The sequence below is a fragment of the Diceros bicornis genome, chromosome 26 (assembly GCF_020826845.1).
Source record: "Diceros bicornis minor isolate mBicDic1 chromosome 26, mDicBic1.mat.cur, whole genome shotgun sequence".
NCBI lineage: Eukaryota > Metazoa > Chordata > Mammalia > Perissodactyla > Rhinocerotidae > Diceros > Diceros bicornis.
In genome coordinates this window covers 14,710,476-14,732,850 of record NC_080765.1, presented here as the reverse complement: position 1 = coordinate 14,732,850, position 22,375 = coordinate 14,710,476, and the positions used below count along the sequence as shown (strand labels likewise).

The following is a 22,375-nucleotide window of genomic DNA, read 5'->3' as shown; positions in this document are numbered from 1 at the left end:
TAATCTACTCTGCCAATCCCTGTCTTCTAATTTTTCTATTTAGTCTATTTATATTTGATATAATTATTAATATGTTAGGGCTCGTATGAGTTTCCTTGGGCTGCTGTACCTAAGTGCCACAAACCAGCTGACTAAAACACAGACTTTCATTCTCCCAGAGTCCTAGAAGCAGAAGTCTGTGATCAAGTGAGATGGGAAAGGCAGAATATCCAATAAAGAGTATGTTAATGAGAAGGTCACCATCAGGGCAACTCAGACTCAGTCTTCCTGAAGACCCTCCATTAAAGAGGGTGGAACCATCTCAGACTGCCCCATGGAGAACAAACAGCTTAGGACATTTAGCCCATCAGTTACCATCTCTAGTGACGTGGTGTGTGAATTCACCTGCACATCTTGTTTCACCACGTGTGTCAGGGGAAGCAGAGAAGGACAGAGGGTGCGGGCACTGAGGTGGGAAGCTGGGAACCTGTCAGTGTGCAGAAACTGCAGCTGCAGTTGGGCTGAGGGGGTGGGTCATCAGCTCTGTCAACCACAGTCCACCCCTTGCACTGCATTGATGCACTCGTGCTCCAAATCCAAGCCGTTCTGGCAAATTCTGGAACTGAGGCTTCAGGGTGGGAACTGACCATGATCTCTAAAATAATGAAAATAGACGGTTAGTGGAACAAGCTACAGTCCCCATTTTCCAGTTGGTCTTGTGGCCTTAATCGGTATTCATGTTGACTCCTCTCCTACCCCTTCCACATGCCCCTCAGTCCCAGCCAGCATGCCCTCTAGACTTGGTGTTTGTTTGGTGGGGCCATCAAGACCATCTTGCCCCCAAATGCCAAGGAAAGCCCAGACTTTGTCCCCTTTAGTGAGGCATCTGAGAAGTAGCAGCACTGAGAAGCTGAGAACACTCTGAGATTCAAAGGACAAGTTGCGAGAAGTGTCAGCACAAGTGGTGAGAACTAGAGCTGTGGAGTAGGGGCAGTCCTCATGGTGTGGCTGGTGTGAGAGTCTCCCATCAGAAAGGGATGCAGCCATCCAAAGAAATGCCTCAGGGCATGGGGTTCGGGGGCAGGGATAGCTCACTCCTCCTACCCCGGTGTCTCCCAGTGGTGTCTACCACCAGTTGAACACATCCAGTATCCAAAGGGAACACCGTTGGAGAACTCTGTAGAGTTCACCTGCTGGGGCACAGGGCAAGATGGTGGATGATGGGCAGCCCCTGGAGAGTTCCAATCACACCAAGTATAGGGTTCACGGGGTCGCCTGGACTCTCAATGATCTCTGCATGTCTTCCACCATCTTTTTCCAGGAATGAACTACATTTGTCAATGTCACAAGATGCTTCTTTCAGTGACTCCATAGAATAAGGGAAATACCAGGTCTCTGCGGTACAGTCAACAAGAACAGGGACAGGAAGAGTTCTCACACTGATACAGAGACTCCAGCACGTTTACTAATCTCTGGTCCTAAAGTACACTGGCCTCGCCCTGTCCCACTCCCAGGAGGGCAGGCTCTCTGCTCAGCAGCACCTTCTGAGCTGGGAGTTAATCACTGGGTCATGCCCGCACCCTCAGTGCAATCCCCCAGGGCTTATTAGGGAGCGCTCATGATGATTATTCAGGGAGTACTTGGGAATGAGCGACATACGGTGGTGTCCAATCCCGGGCCAGAGAGGCACAAAGGTGCCCTTGTGTGGCCCAGCCCCTGCGTACAGGCTCTGGGTCAGCTGTGGGTCTCAGGGAAGATGATTCAAGCCCAGGAACTACAGGGTCAGGGAGGGAGAAGGCCAAGTTCTCGCTCAGGAGGCAGCGGGGCTGAGGCCAGCAGAGCCTGGTGCCCAGAGACGCTCAGCCATGAACTCTGAGCACAGCCCTGCACGTGGCCTCTTTGTGCCTCACTGGGCCCATTTATCCAAAGGGAATGAGATTTGAGGCCTGTCTTGAGTGACACGGGGGGGTCAAGGCTGAGGAGGGAGGTGAAAGCGCTCTGGAGAGTCAGGGTTCTGCAAGAATGGAAGTTAAGGCAGTTGCACAAGTGTGGGCTTGGACAGGCTCTGATGGAACCTGGTCCCGGGCCGCACTCCAGGCAGAAGGAGGGGAGGAGCCCTCGTTCACGGAGCCTTGTACCTGCCAAGGGAGCGGGCTTCACACGTCGTCCCAGCAGAGCCTCACGGAGATCAAAGCGATAGAAGTTGTGGGTCCCCTGTAGAAGAGGAATGCTCTGAGGCTCCGAGAGACTCAGTAACTGGTTTACTCCTGAGGGAACAGAGGTCTGAGAGCACCGAGCATGTGGGAGGAGCTCCCCATACAGCGGCATCACCCTTGTGAGACAGGAATCAAGCCTCTACCTTTGGGGAACTTAAATTCTAACAGGGGAGGCAGGCAGTGAACACGCGTGTGAAGAAATGAGCAGCCAATCCAGAGAGTAACGAGTGCTCTCTGGGAAACACAGCCCAGCCCCGGGGTCCAGAATGAAGGGGTAGGGTAGCCATAGCGCTCCCTCCTGTGGCCTGGGGAGGCCCCTCTGAGGAGGCGATATTTCAACTCATCCCGAGTCCTAAAAGAGTGCCCCCACCCCAGGAAGATCTGGGTGAGCATCCCAGTCCCTGGAGGAGCAAATGTAGGGGCCCCAGGGTGGTGAGAGCCTGGGCTCTGGGGAGCCTGTGGGACTCGGCTGATTGCATGCCACGTCTCTTTGGTTCTAAAGCTCAGTCCCTCTCCCCTCAGCAGCTGGCGGGGGCCCGTGTCCAGAGAACTTGCTGAGGGTCCAGTCCTGGGCTCCTGGGAGGAGCAGGGGTGGGAGGGAGGGAAGCAAGCCCTTGGCCTTCCGTCTGTGACTGTAGTGCAGACACGCACACCTGCCCATTCTGATAACATCCTGCTCCAGATGGCTCACCTGGAGTGAGCGCCCTTGGAGGTGCAAACGGGATGGCAGGATCAGTCTTATTATGTGGTTGGCACTTAACTGTCACTCGTCAGGTTCCAACAATCATGACAGTCCACCTTCCCTGATGCAGGACTGGCCAGGAGCTGGGTGGGAGGGGTGTGGTCTGTGTCAAGTGTTCACAGGCAGGAGCCGAGCTGGGTATAAAGGGCAACCCTGTGAGGGGCCCACGCAGCCTCCTCCAGACGCCCAGTGACCTGCTGGCGGCTGTGAGCGCAGAGCCCTGGAGATGAAGGTTCTGTTCTTGCACACCACCCTCAGCCTGATCACGGCCCTGCAGACCCAGGACCCCCTGTTCTTCCCCTTGGTGAGACAGGGTGTGAGCCTGCGGAGGGGCGGGGAGGATGGGTGTAGGGGAAAGATGGTGACTGGCTGTGGGAGCGCAGTGACCAGGGCCCTGTCCTAGGAGGTGTCATTCAGGGTCGAAGTTCTGACCCTGTGCTCCCTGCAGACAGTGGTCAAAGGGGGCAGGAGGGCTCTGTTCTTGTGTTTTCAGATAGGGCACCTCCTTGGGCCCAGAGGCTGAAGCAGGGGAGCAGGTTCAGCTCAGGGACTGTTGAACTGACCTCCTGGGGACCCCAAAGGCACTGAGGGTCCTGTGAAGTGTGGACTCATAGGGAGCTGTGGCCTGGTCCCAGCAGAGAAGAGATTCGTGGGGTCTCAGACAGCCCTGCCTCTGTTTAGGGCTGGGAGACCTGAGTGCTGGGCTTGTTCTGACCGAGCCCTGGGGTGCGGATGTGTGGAACCAAGCCGGCCTGTGGAGGACTGCAGCCGGGGTGCTGGGGATGTCTGGGGATGGCTGCAGCCTGTGCACTGGGGAGGCAGGCAGGGGGGTGAGGAGGAGAATCTTGGCCGTGCCCTTGCTGGGCTCACGGCCCCCACCCTGCTCAGATCACAGGGACATGGTATGTGAAGGCCATGGTGGTTGACAAGGACCTACCTAAGGAGAAGAGGCCAAGGAAGGTGTCCCCTTTGATGGTTACTGTCCTGGATGGTGGAGACGTGGAGGCCATTTTCACCTTCATGTGAGTGTCCCTCCTCCTAGGGTCCAGCTCTCTCCTCCCTCTCCCCCTCCCCAGGCTGTGGGGTGGCCCAGAGCAGCCCCTCCTGGGGCCTCTTCCCATCCCAGTTTGGCATGTGGGTAAAATGAATGTCTCCCGACCTTGAAGGGACAGAGTCCCAGGCTGTGGGGGGTGACAGTGGAATTTGTGGGGATACCAGGGCAGAAGCCCATGTGCCAGGTGAGCTCAGATTGGCTCAAGTATGTTTCTCGAGTGCAGCTTCTCCTGCCTCCTGTTTTCCAGGAAGGGGGACCAGTGTCACAAGGGTGGAACTGAGAGGCACCAAATGTTCCCTTATGTGGTCTCAAATATTTTCTCCAGGAATGAAGACACTCAAGACCCATTTTCTCTCCGTCTGTCTACAGATGGGGGCAAGAGGCATACGGACACCCGGGAGCTGTCAGTGAAGGACCTTTTTTTACATCTTTTACTGCGAGGGCCAGCTTCAAGGGAAACTGATCTGCATGGGAAAACTCATGGGTAACAGGCTGCTGTCCGGGTCCTCTGAGATCCGCCTCTCCTGATCCAGCCCCACAGTCTCCGCTTCCAGAGGTCAGTAGAACTGGTTGCAGCCCTGGATCAGGGAAATATGAACTCCCTGTGGCTGTCTTTCTGGGCCTGGCATGGTTTGCTGTCCTGGGCGGCCAGTCCGTGCTCCCTCGGTCACCTGACCACTCACAAGGGGGATGGGGCCACAGCTATAAAGTGCGACTTCCTGGGGCCTGGTGGTGGGGCCAGGTCGGCGTGGGGGAGTGTGCTGTTGCTGAGAGAGGGCTTCTCGGGGCAGTGACCCTCCAGGGTGGGGGGAAGTCCAAGATTTCTCTGGCCAGAGGGTAGCACGGTTCCTTCAGGTCAAGAGGTTCTTCCAGGTCAGGGGTGTGACCCTGCAGGTCAGCTTTGGGAGTGGGCCCGGGACCCCAGGGGCTTTCAGTGGTTCTGGGTATACCCCTGGCTATCCCCCTTCCTGGCGACCTGTCGGCTGGGTGGTGGCTTCTCTACTCTGTGCCTGCTTTGCACCCACCTTCAGGCTGAGCCCTCCACTCCCGGCCTCTGCTGTTCCAGGGCAAAGCCCCCCAAGTGCTGGGAGGGGCCATCTCCTCCCGGAGTCTGATTCCTGACAGCCCAGGCTAACCTGGTCACCTCACCTGCAGGCAGAAATCCCGACTTGAACCTGGAAGCCCTGAAGAAATTCCTGCCGCACCGGGATTGCCACAGAACAGCTTCATGCCTGTCCAGTTGGGTAAGCGGACAATTCTGCCCATGTTCCCTGGGTCCACTCTGCATTCCCCTCTGTCCCCAGTGTGCCTCCCTGTGTTTCCTCCAGGTTCCTCACGTCACACTGTGTCTCTCGTGTCCCTCCGTGTCCCCCATGACCCTCTCGCCTCCTCGCCCATCCCTTCCACGGGGGAGACATCAGCACTGTGACATGGCACAGGGATGTCAGGCCCCCACTCTGGGTCTTCACTGTCGGTGTCTGAGCTGCGGCAGTGATGAGGTCTGTGTCCTTGTCCAGGGCATCTTCTCACTCCTGAATTCTCCTTGGTTTCTACAGAAAGCTGCATTCCTGAAGGTGATTAGGGTAAGTGACCCTTAAAGCAAACAAGAGTCCTGGGTTCAGTGGGATGTCAAGAGCACCAGGGCCCCCCAAGCTGCCGACAGGAGGGACCTCTGTCTGATTTGTCTGCTCTGAGATCCCCTCTGGGACTGGATCCTCACTTGGGATGTCTGTCCCCGAGTGTCATTCCCGGGGCATTTAGGGACTCCCTTCTTTTTTCTAAATGTCTGTGTATCTCAGGAACAACGGGCTAGGGCCTGTCCCCTACCATACCGATGCACCTGGTGGAAGTGGGATCCTGCCCCCACGCAGCACCCCTGAGAGCTTTGCACCTGACTCCCTTGGCAACCCGACATCTGCCCCCACCCGGCAGCCCTGAGAGCCCCATGTCTGTCCCTCCCACCTCCCCCTGTCCTGGACTCACCCACCCTCCCTCCTTTCTAGGGCGGGGGACACCAGAGCTCCACAGCAGCCCCAGGGCGGTACCAGCAGAACCCTCTTTCCTGCAGGACATGGACGGAGCTTCTGCCTCTGGGGCCTGGGCTACTCTCCCCTCCTGCCACCCCCACTTCCCTTCCTCTCCCAGCCCTGGATCGACTTTCCTGGTTCCACGTAAAGAGCTTCGGCAATTCCTGGTGACTCTGCCTGTCTGTGGGGTACCACGGGTGGGCTGGGGATGAGGAGGACGTGGGCAAGCCAGTGCAGGCAGGATGGGTGGACCCAACAATGCCCTGATTCTCCTTGGTGGGTGGCGCAGTCCAACAGGCATGAGGGTGTGGGTGGAGGAGAGCGGGCTGCAGCTCCAGCTGAGGGTCCTCTGGGGGGCTTTCTGCAGGTCTGCCAGCCAGGAAACTCAGGTCCTGGGGGGTCGCATGGTTGGGGAGAGATGGTGTGAAGCTAACAGGGTCAGCTCCAGCCACAAGGTGGGGACACGTGTGCAGGTGAGGGTCACCTGGCCCCTGGTTCCCGACTGGCTGGAGGTGGTGGCAGGAGTGAGGGGGAGGCTTTCTTCGAGGGCACAGGCAGGAGGCCATGCTTCCCCAGGTCACCAGGATGGAGACAGAATCCCAATGACATTCTTCGCGGAAATAGAACATAGAATCCTAAAATATAAGGAACAACAAAAGACCCCAAATAGCCAAAGCAATCCTGAGAAAAAAAAGAACAAAAGAACAAAGCTGGAGGTATCACAATCCCTCACTTCAAAATATACTACAAAGCTACAGTAATCAAAACAGCAGAAAAACAGACACACAAATCTATGGAACAAAATTGAAAGCACAGATAAAAAAACCACACATCTATGGACCTCTAACCTTTTACAAAGGAGCCAACAACATATAATAGAGAAAAGAGAGTCTCTTCAATAAAAGGTGTTCCGGGCCGGCCCGGTGGCGCAGTATTAAGTGCGCGTGCTCCACTGCGGTGGCCCAGGGTTCGGATCGCAGGCACGCACCAACACACTGCTTGTCAAGCCATGCTGTGGCGGCGTCCCATATAAAGTAGAGGAAGATGGGCACAGATGTTAGCCCACGGGCGATCTTCCTCAGCAAAAAGAGGAGGATTGGCATCGGATGTTAGCTCAGGGCTGGTCTGACTCACAGATAAATAAATAAATAAATAAATAAATGAAAGGTGTTGGGAAAACTGGGCAGCCATGTGCAAAGGAATGAAAGCAGACCATTATCTTATACCACACACAAAAATTAACTCAAAATGCATTAAAGCCTTGAATGTAAGACCTGAAACCATAAAACTCTTAGAAGAAAATACAGGCAGTACACTCTCTGACATCAGTCTTAGCAGTATCCTTTTGAATACCATGTCTACTCAGGCAAGGGAAACAAAAGAAAAAATAAACAAATGGGACTACATCCAACAATAAAGCTTCTGCAAGGCAAAGGGAACCATGAACAAAATGAAAAGACAGCCCACCAATGGGGAGAAAATACCTGAAAATCATGTATCTGACAAGAAATCAATTTCCAAAATATATAAAGAACTCATATAACTCAACAACAAAAAAAACCAAGCCAGCCGATTAAAAAATGGGCAGAGGATATGAACAGACATTTTTCCAAAGAAGATATACAGAGGGCCAACAGGCACATGAAAAGATGTTCAACACCACTAATTATTAGAGAAATGCAAATCAAAACTACAATGAGATATCACCTCACACCCGTCAGAATGGCTATAAATAACAAGACAAGAAATAACAAATGTTGGAGAGGATGTGGAGAAGAGGGAACCCTCGTACACTGCTGGTGGGAATGCAAACTGGTGCAGCCACTATGGAAAACAGTATGGAGATTTCTCAAAAAATTAAAAATAGAAATACCATATGATCCAGCTATCCCACTACTGGGTATTTATCCAAAGAACAGGAAATCAACAAATTCAAATAGATTTATGCATCCCTATGTTCATCATAGCATTATTTACAATAACCAAGATGTGGAAGCAACCCAAGTGCCCATCAATGGATGAATGGATAAAGAAGATGTGCTATATATATAGATAATGGAATACTATTCAGCCATATACAAGAGAAAATCGTGCCATTTGTGACAACATGGATGGGCCCTGAGGCTATTACGCTAAGCGAAATAAGCCAGACAGAGAAAGACAAACTCTGTATGATTTCACTCATGTGTGGAAGATAAATACATGGAGAAGGAGAACAGACCAGTGGTTGCCAGAGGGGGAGGGGGTGGGGAGAGGGCAAAAGGGGGAAAGGTGCACCAATGTATGGCAACAGATAAAAACTAGACTATTGGTGGTGAACACGATGCAGCGGATATAGAAACTGAGATGTAATAAAATATGCCTGAAATTTACACCATGTTATAACCCAATATGACCTCAATAAAATAATTGAGAGAAGAAAAAAACTGACATAGTAATGAAATTAGCACACTGAAATTGCCAATACTCATTGCTAGTGGGGATATGATTCAAGCTGTACTTCTATCCATTGCTGCTGGCAGTATAAACTGGTAAAACTTCTGGAAAGAAATTTAACAATACACTCCGACAACAATAAAAATATCCTAATCCTTTGACACACTTTTGGGATTTATCCTAGAGCAATAATCCAAATGAAAGAAAAAGTTACGTATGCACACGAGACAAATGTCATAATATCTCCAATGGCCACTGCACCCAGCCCCCCAAAGAAGTATGCCACGTGACAACAGGGTAACACTTATGTAATTATTTAATAAAATAACTAAAAGAGTAATTAATTATGGTAAATTAAATTGATGCTCTGTCATACAAATTTTAAAAACTGTAACTGTGATAATTGTACCAACATGGAAAAAAGTTTCATGGAAATGGAAATGATAAAACAAGTATATAAAGCGACACTTATGCTGTGATTACAGTATAAATGATGTGCACATCTGAACGAGGACTGGAAGAACACACTAGACAATGAACAAAGATGATTTCATGTGCTGGTAGGATTACTGAGGATTTACACAAGATCCAATCTTATTTTGAATGGCTCCCCCTTCAGACAAATATCAGACACAAAAAGGTTAAATATACAAGCTTCAGAAAGTTTCTCAATCATTCCTCCCTGCACTAATCACATTCTTCTCAAATCAGTGAACATCAAACTCCTTTTAGGGGACACTTGTTTTCTCTTTGAAAGCCTCACACAGTTTCCTGTCTCTGCTGAGAGAAAGGCTCACAGCTCCTCTGCTGAGGGGTGGCTCTAATCCTCCACCCAATCCTTTATCAGTTCCTTTCCATGGGGCCAGGGGTGAGGGAACTGGGAAGGGACAAACAGAACAGTGGCCCCAGGAAGTGATAAAAGAGGTAAGAGTCAAATGAAGGCAGGTGGTTTTAGCCCATGAGAGCCCCACCGCTGACAGCTCCATACTGCACCATCCCAAGGGGGTGTAAGGTCCATTACCTGTTTGCCCAGCTGCGCCCCATCCACCAGAATAGACTTCTCCTTTATCCGTTAGGAACAGACTATGGTCCTGACCACAGGCGACCTATCAGACAAACAGAGGGAAGGCTGATGAGAAGAAATCCTTGGAAGCCAAGTGTCCCGCTCAAGGGACCCAAAGCACGGGAGCATTCCCTACCGCCCCTGAGCCCCGAGGGGGCCGGGCCCAGGCAGGCTCCACACGGCCTCCACTTCTTATTCTTTCTCACTCCACTGCAGCCTGGTTTCTGCCTGCCCCTCCACTGACACGGCTCTTGCTAAAGGAAAGGGCCAGATGTCCTGAGGAGAAGACCCAAGAGCTCTTCCATCCCAGTCCATCCCTGAGGAATCACTCCCTCCTCCACAAGCCTTTCTCTTCCCCATCCCTCTCTTCTGCCTCTCCAGTAGCTTCCAATCTTGTTCCTTAGCTCAGCCCTACTGCTTACCCTTCAGTGTTGGAATCCTTCTCCAAGGTCTGTCTTCTGCCCTCTTCTCTCCTCCTCTTCACGCTCCCCTGGGAGGCTGCATCCATTTCCAAGGCTTTCCCTGTCACCTCTGCACTGCTATCTCCACTACCAACAACTCTACTGAGTTCCAGACCTGCTTTTCTAACTGCCTAATGAAAAGCACCATTTACTAAATGCTTATTATGCCAGGCACTGTGCTAAGTCGATAACCAAGAACACCTACGAAGAAACTGAATCTCAGAGAAGGTTGGTAACTTGCCCAAAGTCATCCAGTTAATATGTGGGGAAGCAGGGACTTGAACTCGCATCCATGGGACATTCAAATCTGTGCAAGAAGCACTACACTCTACTGTAAACTTAAAAGCAAATTCACTCTCTACCTCCTCCTCGCGTCTCCCTCCCACTCAACCCAAGCCTGCCCCTCCTCCAGGACTCCCCCATCTGGGTTGAGAACATCAGCAGCCACTCATTTGCCGGTGGAGTCAAACTCCACTCCTTCTAGCTCACTCCCTGGACCTCTTATCAAGCCCCAAATCTGGTCAATCCTCCTTACATGTCTCTCCACCTGTCCCTTCTCCCCACGCCTTCCCAAGTGGCCTTCATCACCTCCTCCCCCAACCCTAGAAAACCCTGCATCGCTCACTCTCCACCTGTCTTCCAGCCTATGCCACAGCACTCCCCTGTAAGCATACCAAACTCCAGCCATGCCACTTGCTCTCAGCAGTTAAAGTCTCCACCTGCCCCCTCCCCTCTGCCTTGAAACCTTTCCCACCCTCCATCCCCGGCCTATCTGGTAGATTCCTCTGCCACCTCCTCCAAGATGCCTTCTCTCCCTTCCATTCCATCCCCAGAAGACTTAACAATTCCCCTTTTGGTACTTTTATAGCACTTTCTAGATGCATTCACTTACGTATTTAAGTATTGATTATAGCTATCTACCATGTGCCAGGCACTGCCCCCGGGGTGGGAATAAATGGTGAGCAAGATAAAGGCAGCCTGGAACACACTGGAACACACACAGTGCCGGGACACACTCGGGTACAGCTAGTTTTTTAACCTGTCTTTCCCACTACAGTGTTATCCCCCCAAACATTATCAAACTTCATACCCCATGATCTACGATACATCCTGGCCTATAGTAGGCAGGTAATAATTTTTATAAAACATCTTATTAATTCATAAAATCCCTCTAACAAATTTGCCATCACCCCACCCAAATTTTCCCCTTTCAAAACTGCCCCAGGTGGCAGAATGAGTGGCTCTCAGCCCAGCCTCTTACTGGACCACCTGTCCACTGACGTCCTGCCTTCTATGGACTTTCCGACTTTCGCTAATGACTGAGGGCAATCTGGGTAGAAGCAAGACATATGGTCACAGTAAGCACTGTGGGGTTCTGGCCTCCCCTCTGTCACCCCTAACTGGTGGTCCCCCACACACATAATAACTATCAGGGAAACTCTCAAGGTCAAATAGCAGGCAGAGTTAGACCCAGGTGGGAAAGTAACACAAAACAAACTAAATCGCTTGGTGATTTTAATATGCTGCCAGAGTTGAGACTGGTGTTTAGACCCACCAGCATAATGCGAGGATCTAGAGAGAAATTTTTTTAAAGACAAACAGACATAGAACTGAAACAGAGGAATTTTTGAAGTTAATCAATTTGGTTAAAAATAAAGAGTGAATCCAAAGAAAGTCCAGGTATCCCAATCAATGCTCATGCACCTGCCTTCCCACCAGGCTGATGCTCCCCCTGCGATGGAACAACACTCTCCACAGCTCTCCGGGGAGCGCTCACTGCTCCTCTCAGGCATGAGGAACCTTGCTTGGTACTCTGTGGCTCTATCACACAGTAATCATTCCGGAGATGTTTAATGCTCAACACAACTTGGGGAGGGGTAGTCCTTGTGGGAACTCACCTGTAAAGTTCATTTTCCACCACCTTCCTTCCACATTGTCCGTAATAGCTGTTTGCCAGGCTGAAGACTAAAGAATACCACCACCAATGAAATCAGTTCTACAGGTGTGTGGAACCCAAGAATGTCAGGACTGGAAGGGGGTCTGGAAAGTGGTCCTAGTCCAACTGCTCACCCAACTGCCACTGGGTTTCCTTCTCCAATATTCTTAGCCAGTGCAGGCACGCCTCCAGGCATGCTGGGGTGCAGACCTGCTGCAACAGGCTGGGCCACCTGTACTTTCCCTCTGCTTCCCCTCTGGGCCCTCGTTCTGCCTCTCAGGAATTCCATGAGGGGCCAGCACCTCCTGTGAAAGGCTCAGCACCCCCATTCCTTGGACCTGTCACTAGGCTGCCCTCGAGGCCAAGTCCCCTCTGGAAAGAGTTCCTAAACACCACCCTGGCCTTTTCCTACAAAGCAGCCCAGCCAGACAATGAAATGTGAAAAATTTAGTCGAGGTGGCTTTCCCTGGGATTACCACTTTTTTGGAGACGATCAGGGTTACCAAGGAGCCTGGACTCTGAAAGCCCCACCTCTTGGAGGAAGTGTTAGCCAACAGGCTTCTCTCAGTACAAGAGAAAAGCCGTCTACACACGCAGCCCGGCTCAGTGACTTCACGGCAAAGGGAGGCCTTGATGAGGCTGCCTGGTGTGCGCTGTCACGTTTATAAATACCTGAGATTTCCCAAGAACCACAGAGAGCAGAGAACAGAAAAGAGTCAGCAAGGTCTGCCCAACACAGCTCTCTTGAGCCATCCTACTGATTTGCTCCGGGAAATTCCAACAGCTTCACAAATCACATGTGGCTCAATCAAATGGGCCACCTCAGGCCCAATGGGAAGAAAGTGGTCCCCCCACCCTCCATCAATCTCCAACAGGTCAATTCACCTCCTTCACCGTCTGTCAGGACGAGAGAGTGGGCTCTGCCACAGGAGACTTGTACACCTGTGTCTCCTGAAGTCTGTCCAGAGGCAGTGGGACAGGTGAGAGCTCTAAAACACACTTGTCTCCCCTCGCTCAAATGAACACAACCAGGGTCAGTACACTGACGGAGAGTCAGAGCATTTCTAACACTAGAGATCACTGCCCCACCCTCACGTTGTTACGCAGTGAGATTGGAACGACTTACTCAAGGTACATAAGTTAGTGGCAGAGTGAGGCGCCATCCCCAGCTCCAACCCACTGCAGCACATTGCCTCCATGACACACTGGGTTATGGGAAAGCATCCTTAGTCTTTAAAGAAAGCCCTTCACGTGTCATTTCACACCGTTTGAATTCTTCAGAAAAGTAAAAGCAATAGCCATTTCCTGCAATAGCCACTCGATTTCTCAGTAAGGTGAAGAACAATATATATTATACGACACCACTTAGAATAAAAGGAGGTAAAATGAATACGTAGATGCATTTGCTTGCACATGCATTAAATCTCTTTGGAAGGATGAACTGGAAACTGTTAACACAGGTTGTCTACAGGCAGAGAAACCATGGTGCTGGGAGGACAGAGGTGGGAATGGAGGTTGGTCGGGTTCAGTGCAGGCTCTGGTCTTCAGCACTGCCCCGGTCACACCGGCCCTCCATGGAAAACTTCACAGAGGGGCAGTGAAGGGTGTCCAAGGTCCAAGACCTCTGTCCTGCCTGGGCATCCCCCGTGCCTACCTGTCAAAAGGGCAGGAACCAAATGCCAGAGCCCTGTGGGAGGGACGCGGGGCACAGAGCTATCCCTCGTGCCCCCAGGGTATCTTGTCGGGAGGCATCAGCTCCTGGGCTTCTAGCACCAAGGACCTTCCTGGGGGTGTGACATCCACAGCAGGGCTCCAGGCTTGGGCCAGAGGCCCTGTGGCCCGGAATCCAGCCCCGGATCCTCACCATGCACCAACAAGGCCCTGTCCTGCTCCGCAGGCCCCCTCATCCCCAGGCCTGCCTCTGCCAGAGGTTTGGGAGGAATGATGGGCACAGTAGCCGGTCTCCAAGATGACCCCAGTGACCTCGCCCTCTTGGTTTCACACCGTTGTGTGTTCTGCTCCTGTGTCAAATCAGAGCGGGGCTGTATGGTGACAGAGTAAGGTGGAGGCAGAGGCATGTGAATTCTGAGGCTCGGGGCCAAAAGCCATTTTGGTTCCTACACTGGCCCTTGAATCCCTTTCCCTGGGGGAATCCGGGCACCATACTGTGAGGACACTCAAGCAGCCCCATGGGGGGAGACCCATGTGGAGAGGAACAGGCTCCCTGCCAACAGCTGAGCCCAACTTGCCAGCCCTGTGAATAAACCACCTGGGAAGTAGATCCTCCAGTGCCAGCCAGGACTTCAGATGATCGCAGCCTCCCGAGGGACCCTGAGTTGACCTCTCAAACTGCTCCCGAATTCCTAACCCACAGAAACCGTGACACGTAAACAATCATTTTAATCCATTGCGTTTGGGGCAACTTGTTACCCTGCATCAGGTAACTAATACAGCCCCTCTCGCTCTGGGGATGTGTCCTCTCTCAGCCGCTGGGTGTGGACGGGGAGGATGTTCTGCCTTCCTCCCAGCCCCTGGCCATGTTCCCCGACCATGGAATGGAGAAGGAAAGAGACGAGATGTGGCCCTGGAGCAGCACAAAATCAGACGCCCTCAGCCAACATGATATTTTTCTCTGTTTTAATTAACACTTTACAAAGTACAAAATACATTGTCTTTTTGGAGAAACAGTTGGTATTTTTTCTCTCCATCACACAGTACATGAATCTTGAGGGTCCCGTGTTTCTTCAAGAAAGAAAGAAATCGTGAGGGTCCCCACCAGGGTGTAAGGCTGCCCAGTTCTCCCCTCTCCAGACCTTGGGACAGATGTAAGTGCCACTGCTACTGCTGATGACCTAGGGCAGGCCGGGAGAGGGCCAGACCCCCGAAGACGAGGTCCTGGGCAGGGCAAGGCCCCCCAGAATACCACTGTACCCCCAACATCCACTCACCCCATCTCAGGGTAACGGAAATGATCTTGGCATAGAGCAGGAGGTTGGCTTGGGATTTTGTTTGTTACCCCCTGACCCCAGCTTTGGAGCCAACCCTGCCCAGCACTCTGGAACATTTCCTGAATAGGTAAACTGAGGCAGGGAACAGGGAAATTCACTGGGCTTGGCCTGTGACTTGGGACATGAATTTGGCCTATTTTTCATCCCCCCTTTCCGCCCAATCTCCAACTTGCTGGACCCTCTTCAGGGACGAGCCCCAGTAGGCGAGGGGGCACCGGCACCCAAAACCTCTCCCTGTGAACAGTGTCCTCAAGGACTGGATGCTTCTGAAGAGCCGGCACAGCAGGTCTAGCCCCTTTGGGCTGCATGGACTGCCAGGCCTCGCGGTGCACAGCAGAGCCCCTGCTGGGGACACCTCTGCCCCCTCCACAGAGCAGATTTACACAGTCAAGTGGGCTGGGGCAGTCCTGCATGCAAGGCCTGCCACACCCCCATCAGCTCCACAGGTGGCCCCCGGATAAGAATGCTACCGAGGCCTCAAAATACTGGATGAGCCAGTCCCTCAGCTAGGATTTGGGCTCTGCACACGTGTGCTCACACACACACTATTGTGGATGAAACAGCACATGCTCACACTTACATGTGTGTGCATGAACACACGTTTGCCGTGCACAGAACACTGTCCTGCCCCCAGAGCAAGGGCCACTTTGCACTCCTGACTCTCACAGCCTCCCACCTCCTTGAAGCAAGAGCCACAAACTCCCTCACCACCAGGCTGCCCACAGACGCCAGGGGCCGGGCCACAGGCTCCTACCTCCACTCCAGCCGCTCCTGGTGCCGCCTGCCTCAGGCCAGAGGCTGCCTCAGCCACCAGCCCCTGCGTTTACCTTCCCAAGAGAGCAGGCATCATAGGAGGGGTGGACACCAAAGCTGAAGGTATGGAAAGGGGATGAGAGACAGTTAAGCTTGTCCTTTTGCTGCCTCTAATTTGAAAATGAAAGAAAGAAAAGAGCCAGATGAGCTCTGAGAGGTAGGAAAAGGTCTCTCCTACAGCAGGGCTCCACTCCCCTCAGGACAGCCCCGCCACTCTTCCCAAGCCTGCCCTCTGCTGGGCCGACCACCGTCCACCACCCTGGTTTCTCCCCTCCCAGGAGGCCTCTGTGAATGGAGGGCTGCTGCCCCTCCCTCAGCACAGTATCCAGGAACCTGAAAGGCCAAAGCTCATGTCTTTCCACTGCTGGGAGACTCCATAATCCTCCCCCAGGTTCCTCTCACTAAGCCAATCACCAACTCCATTTCTCAGTGGATGTGACAGCAGTGACTGGCTGCTCCCTGCCCTGGCTTACAGTGAGCACACATATATTGGGGGTATATTCTTCCTACCCCTGCCCAGTGTTCACTCAGAGAGTGGCAACAAAAATTCCTCAGTCCCAGGGCTGGAGTGCTCTGCTCTCATATGGGAGCTCCTCAAGGTTCCCTCTCTTAGCCGGGGCCGGCAAGGGCCCTAGTTGTCCCCACCTTCAGATCCAGAGGCTCAGAGAGGTGGCCCAGGATAGCTGTGAGACTCCTAAAAGTCTTCCTGGGAAATACTGCCAGGAGGGGCTGGTGGTGGGTGAACAGGTTCATATTCGATGATCAGGCAAATGGTGCCTTGGCATGGGGTGGGGGCCTGGCCCTTCCTATCTCCCCAGAGCCTTCTCTCCTGACCTCCATAGCCTCCTCTGTCACCACAAAGGGCCAGGCCCCACCAGAGCGTGCATCATCTTCTGGACACCACACTGGTCTCTGAGGCCATGCTGACTGGTGGGGGCAGGTCACAGTGGGCGGCTCTGGGTCACCTGGCTCCCTCTCTTCCCTCCAGGGGTCTCTGGCCTGGGGTTGGTGGGAGGGGGAGAATGCTGGTGCTTGGGGGGCTCTGGACCCTCTGAATCTTCGGGAGTAGAGTTCTGCACACCTCTCCATCTTGGATGAGTGCCCTGGGCTGAGGGCAGTGGCATGGGTAACACCTCTTGGGGGCTTTGGAGACCCCCATGGAGGAAGGAGGTGCAGAGTTGGCACTTCCCATCTCTCTCCTGGGTCAGGACTGAGGTCTGAGGGAGAAAGATGTTTCTTGGGAACCAGGGGAACCAATGCCAAAGGTTGAGCCAGAGCAGATTTTTCTACTTGGTGGGGGAGGGAAAAGGGGTGGTCAGGGCTCCCCCTGCCCCTCACTCTTCTCTCCTGGAGCTCTCACCACTCTGGATGGGGCAGGGAGGGGCGAGGGTGGTGTAGAGGGTTTGAGCTTTTCTCACCAGGGAGAGGCACGGAGGCAAAGACACACATGGGAGCCCAGGTGGTGGCTCTGAGTGCCCGCTCACCCTGCCTTTTTGCAGTCTGGCCCAGGAGCCCCATTTCCCTCCTGCGCCACCTGCCTCCCCAGTCAGTGCCCAGAGATCCTCAGCCCCCACGGGGCATCATCCTCAGGTCTCCCTGAGCCATTGGCTGCCCTCAGCACCCACCTTCGCCTTCAGCCGTTGGGAAATGTGGCCCCCGGCTCTTCTGCTGGGGCATGGGGTCAAGGATCATGCAAGATGGCAGTGCCCAGCATGGCTTTTCTCTGAACTTTTCTCTGCATGACTGGCCTCTATTTTCAGGTGTGGATTTCTGGTGCTCATCACCCCTGGTACCCCCAGGGACTGCCCTCTTTTATGTCACACAGTGGACGTGAGCTCCACGTGAGCAGGGACCACATCAGGTTGTGCTCCCTGGTGAAGTTACAGGGCTTGGCACACAGCAGGGACCGGAGGATGTTGGCTGAATGATTGAATAAATGAACCAGTGAATGAACGAATGAGTGATTGAATGAGTAATGAGTGAATGAATGAGCGTAGGAATGAATGACAGAATGACTGAGTGAGTGACTGAAGGAATGAGAGAGTAAAGGAAAGAATGAGTGAATGGGTGAGTGAATGAAAACACAGAAGCAGGTGTGATCCAAACAGGAGGAGCCTTTGTTTCTTCTCCTCTGGACTCTGCCCATCTCATGGGCCCGGGCCAGTCCCTGTCTCTCCTGGCCTCAGTTTCCCAACTGTCGCCTGAGAGCCTGCTCTTGGAACTGCATCAGCCAGCTCAGTGTGGACGCGGCTCGGGCTCTCCCCGGCGTGGGGGCGGTGGGGACGCGCTGGGGGCGCACGGGCCTCCCTCCAATGGGGGGTCGCGGGTGGACCGGCGCGGGGCAGCCAGGCCTCACGTCCCCAGCCGGGCGCGCGCTCGGGGCCCACGCACAGTGCGTGCACGTGACCCCGCTCCGCCGCGCGCACGCGCAACACCAACAGCTGCCACAGGGCTGGTCACGAGGGTCCCCGCTCCGCCAACTGCTCTGTGACCCCCACATCGGGTGGGGCGTTGAAAGAGGCCCTGGATCCCGTTTGGGGCCGGGTCGTGGGCGCCGTGGGGTGGAGGACAGTGTGTGGGGACTCCTGTCTCCCCAGAACTCCCAGCCCCGCGTCTCGGTACAGCCGGCGCCCGGGGAGAGGTTTGAGAAGAGGCTGCGGCGCCCGGAGAGACTGGCCTCCGAGCCCGAGAGAGACCCGCCTTTGGTTCGGCCCCCGGGCTGCACGCGGGGGGACGGTGAACCCTTTGCTCTGTGTCCCGGGCCTTTGTCACGGAGGCCTGCTTGTTCGTGTGTGCAGGGACAGCTGGAGACCTCCATCACCTCGGTGAGGGAGAGGGGCCCTGACCCCGCCAGCCTGCAGGTGAGAGAGCTGGTCCCCCTCCCCAGAGGCAGCACCGTCCCGCCCACTGTGCCCGCCCGCTGTCTGGGCACCTGTGGGAGAGACGGGACCTGGTGGCAGGAGCACACCTGTCGCGAAGGTTGATGCTACTTGGCCGAGGAGACAAACGTGTTTCGGCTCATTGATGCTCATTCATGACGAGCTGATACATTTATTGTGGGTCGACTGCGCGGCCCGCGGGGTCAGGACTCCAGTCATTTTGTTCCAATCTCTGTGGGGATGAACTGAAAATGGCAACTTGCCCTAGAGTTTTCTCTTGTCCAGTAGCCTGTTTTGTTTCTGTGTCAGGGAAAGAACTAAAATGATCCTATAGGGCCGGCCCCGTGGCTCAGCGCTTGAGTGCGCGCTCCGCTACTGGCGGCTCGGGTTCGGATCACAGGCGCCGGCCGACGCACCGCTTGTCCGGCCGTGCTGAGGCCGCGTCCCACATACACCAACTGGAGGGATGTGCAGCTATGACATACAACTATCTGCTGGGGCGTTGGGGGAAAAATAAAAAAAAATTAAAAAAAAAAAAAAGGCAGCTTTCTTTGAAAATGTCCTAAGGATCAGCCCATTTCTGGCATAGAGAGGAGAGTTCTTCGTGGCTCCCCAATGAGAGAGGGCCCTGGACCAGAAGTCAGAGACACTCCCAGTGTGTCCTTGAACCCTCCCTGGGCGTCAGTTTCCTCATCTGTAAAATAGGGCTAGTGTGGAGGTCGTAAGTGGTTTCCAGAAGTTCTTGCAGCTCTGAGAGTGATGCCTTAAGTTACCAAATGTTCCTGAAGCCATGAAGGAGGGGTCACAAATGGTGTCGTTACCCCTTAACAGTCATAAGCTAATAAATATAAAAATGAGAGGGGCCCAGCTCGCAGATGGATGATTCCAGTGAAACTCCTTCACACCTTGTGTGTCATGGAAAGTTCTCCTTTACATGCTCCCTGGACAGGTCCTGCTCCTTACCTATCGCCAGAGTTCATCGTTGACCTTGGGCACTTTCATTGGTCTTTTGGGAGGATTTCTGTTCAACTTGATGAGTTCCTGAATATCGTACCCAGTGAATCACTCTCAATATTACTCAATAATTCCAAGTCCTATTTTTTAAAATCTCTTCTCCAGCCCTGTTCTGGACAAGTTGTCTAAGCAAACCTCAGTGTCTTGGTCCAATTGAATTGTAGTGAAGATATTCCCATATACACTCATGTTTTCTCCCATTTGATGTATTTCCCACTGGAATAGCTGCTTTGAAAATCAAAAGATAAAATTTCCACTCTGTCCTCTGCCAGCTACCCTCCTGCCAAGAGAGACACTCTAAGCTGCACGTGCTTCACCTTGGGAAGATCAAGGCGTAAATTCAAGGTAAAATTTCATCAGTGTGCAGGTTAGGGTTAGGGCTGCTCGCGCCCATGCTGCTGGCTGTAGCAAGTCTGCACCCCCTCCTCCAGTGGCCAACCCCTCCATCCATTCCTTCTGAGGACGTCTTTCCCCATTTCCCTGGGGGTGGGCTTTGTGAGGGTGGGTTTTGTGGGGTTGTGACCCATATCGTTTGGATGGGGTGGGGCTTGATGCTATAGCAAGTGCCTAGTCCGGCTGCTCCTGGGACAAAGACACATCTCCAAGTTGAAACAAATTATCTGTCTCTGTATTTTCTTAAAACAGCTGTATGGAGATATTGCTCACATGCCATGTAACCCACCCATTTAAAGTGTACAAATCAATGGCTTGTAGTATAGTCACAGAGTTGGGCAACCATCACCACAACAGTGGAACATTTTCATCACCTCAGAATGAAACCCTGGACCCATTAGCAGTCACTCCCCCTTCCCCCATCGCCACAGCCCTAGACAACCACTCCTCTACTTTTTCTCTCTCTCGATCTGTCTATTTTGGACCTCTTATATACACAGAATAGTACAATGTGTGTTCTTTTGTGATGGCTCCTTTAATATGTCAAGTTTTCGAGGTTCATCCTTGTTTGTAGTGTATCAGTAATTCTTTCTGTTTTGTGCCAAATGATTTTCCGTTGCATAGATATACTGTATTTTATTGATCCATTCATCAGTGGAGGGACATTGGAGTCGTCTCCACCTTTTGGCTATTATAATAATGATGCTATGAACATTCACGTACAAGCTTTCATGTTTTCATGTCTGTTGGGTACACACCTAGAGTGGAACTGCTGGGTCACATGAAAACTCTAAATTTTGAAGAATTGCTAGACTATTTTCCATCTTTATTCCTGCCAACAATGTGTGAGGATCCCAGTTTCTACCTATCCTTGACAACACATCTTAATATCTATATTTTTAATTTACAACCATCCTAGGGATGGGAAATGATACTTATTGATTGTGGTTTTGATTGTATTTTCTTCCTGGATAATGGTGTTGAGCGTTTTTCATGTATTTATTGGCCACTTGTATACCTTCTTTGGAGAAATGTCTGCTCAGCTCCTTTCCCCATTTTTAAATTGGGTTATTAGTTTCTTTATTATTGAGTTGTAAGCATTCACTCTATCTTCTATTTGCAAGTATCTTGTTATATATATGGTGAGCTGGTATTGTGTCCCATTCAGCAGGCTGTCTTCTCACTTTCTTGATACTGCCTTTTGATACACACAAGTTTTTAATTTTGATGAAGTCCAATTTATTTATTTTTTATTCATGTGTTTTTGGTGTCCTATCTAAGAAATCATCACCTAACTCAAGGTCAAATGTTTTATTCCTAGGGCCGGCCTGGTGGCGCAAGTGGTTAAGTGCGCATGCTCTGCTGTGGCAGCCCGGGGTTCGCTCGTTCGGATACCGGGCCGGCACCGACGGACCGCTTGTTAAGCCATGCTGTGGTGGCGTCCCACATAAAGTAGAGAAAGATGGGCATGGATGTTAGCCCAGGGCCAGTCTTCCTCAGCAAAAAAGAGGAGGATTGGCATTGGATGTTAGCTCAGGGCTGGTCCTCCTCACAAAAAAAAAAAAAAAAAAAAAGTTTTATTCCCATGTGTTTTCTTGTAAGAGTTGTATAGTTTTGCCTCATATTTAGCTGTTGGATCTATTTTGAGTTCATTTTTGTAAGTACTGTAAGCAAGGAGTCCAACTTCTTTGCGTGTGAAAATCCAGTTGTTTCAATATCATTTGTGGACAACACTGTTCTTTCCCCATTGAATTGTCTTTTCACTCATCAAAAATCAATTGACTGTAAATATGTAGGTTGATTTCTGGACTCTCAATTCTATTCCCTTGGTCTGTATGTCTATTTTTTATGACAGTACCACACTGTATTCATTATGGTAGCTTTGTAATAATTTTTGAAATTGGGAAGTGTGAATACTCCATCTTTGATCTTCTTTCTCAAGATTGTTTTGGCTCTTGTGGCTCCCTTGCATTTCCATATGAATTTTAGCCTTGGCTTGTCAGTTTCTGCAAAAACAGGCAGCTGGGAGTTTGCTTGGAATTCCACTGAATCTCTAGTTCTATTTGTGGAGTATTGCCACCTTAATAGTATCAAGTCTTCAGATACATGAAGATGGAATGTCTTTCCATTTATTTTGGTCTTCATTAATTGCTTCCAATAATGTTTTGTATCTTTCATTGTACAAGTCTTGTACTTCTTATGATAAATTTATTTCTAGTTATTTCATTGTTTTGGATGCTATTGTAAATTAACATATTTTCTTCCTTTTATTGTCAGATTTTCCTTTGCTAATATATAGAAATAAAATTGATATTTTAAAACTTGACATATGATATAATATTAGTTTCAGGCAT

General features: G+C 51.8%; 2 long non-coding RNA genes across 3 annotated transcripts in view; one reads left to right on the top strand and one right to left on the bottom strand.

Annotated features, from left to right (window-relative positions):
- Positions 1-204: 204 nt before the first annotated feature.
- The window catches only part of LOC131422327 (uncharacterized), a 97,189-nt gene continuing 75,018 nt past the window's right edge, over positions 205-22,375 (bottom strand). The window contains exons 2-4 of one of the 2 annotated variants that reach the window (XR_009224069.1): positions 9,476-9,560; positions 2,118-2,193; positions 205-634 (exon numbers count right to left, since the gene is read on the bottom strand). This is a non-coding gene — a long non-coding RNA (uncharacterized LOC131422327). Of the gene's footprint in view, positions 635-2,117; positions 2,194-2,886; positions 3,014-9,475; positions 9,561-22,375 lie in introns of those variants that run through there. The other variant, XR_009224070.1, reaches the window with a different exon arrangement.
- Positions 4,417-5,723, top strand: LOC131422326 (uncharacterized). The gene is made up of 3 exons (XR_009224068.1): positions 4,417-4,475; positions 5,147-5,235; positions 5,509-5,723. It is a non-coding gene; the product is annotated as an uncharacterized LOC131422326 (long non-coding RNA).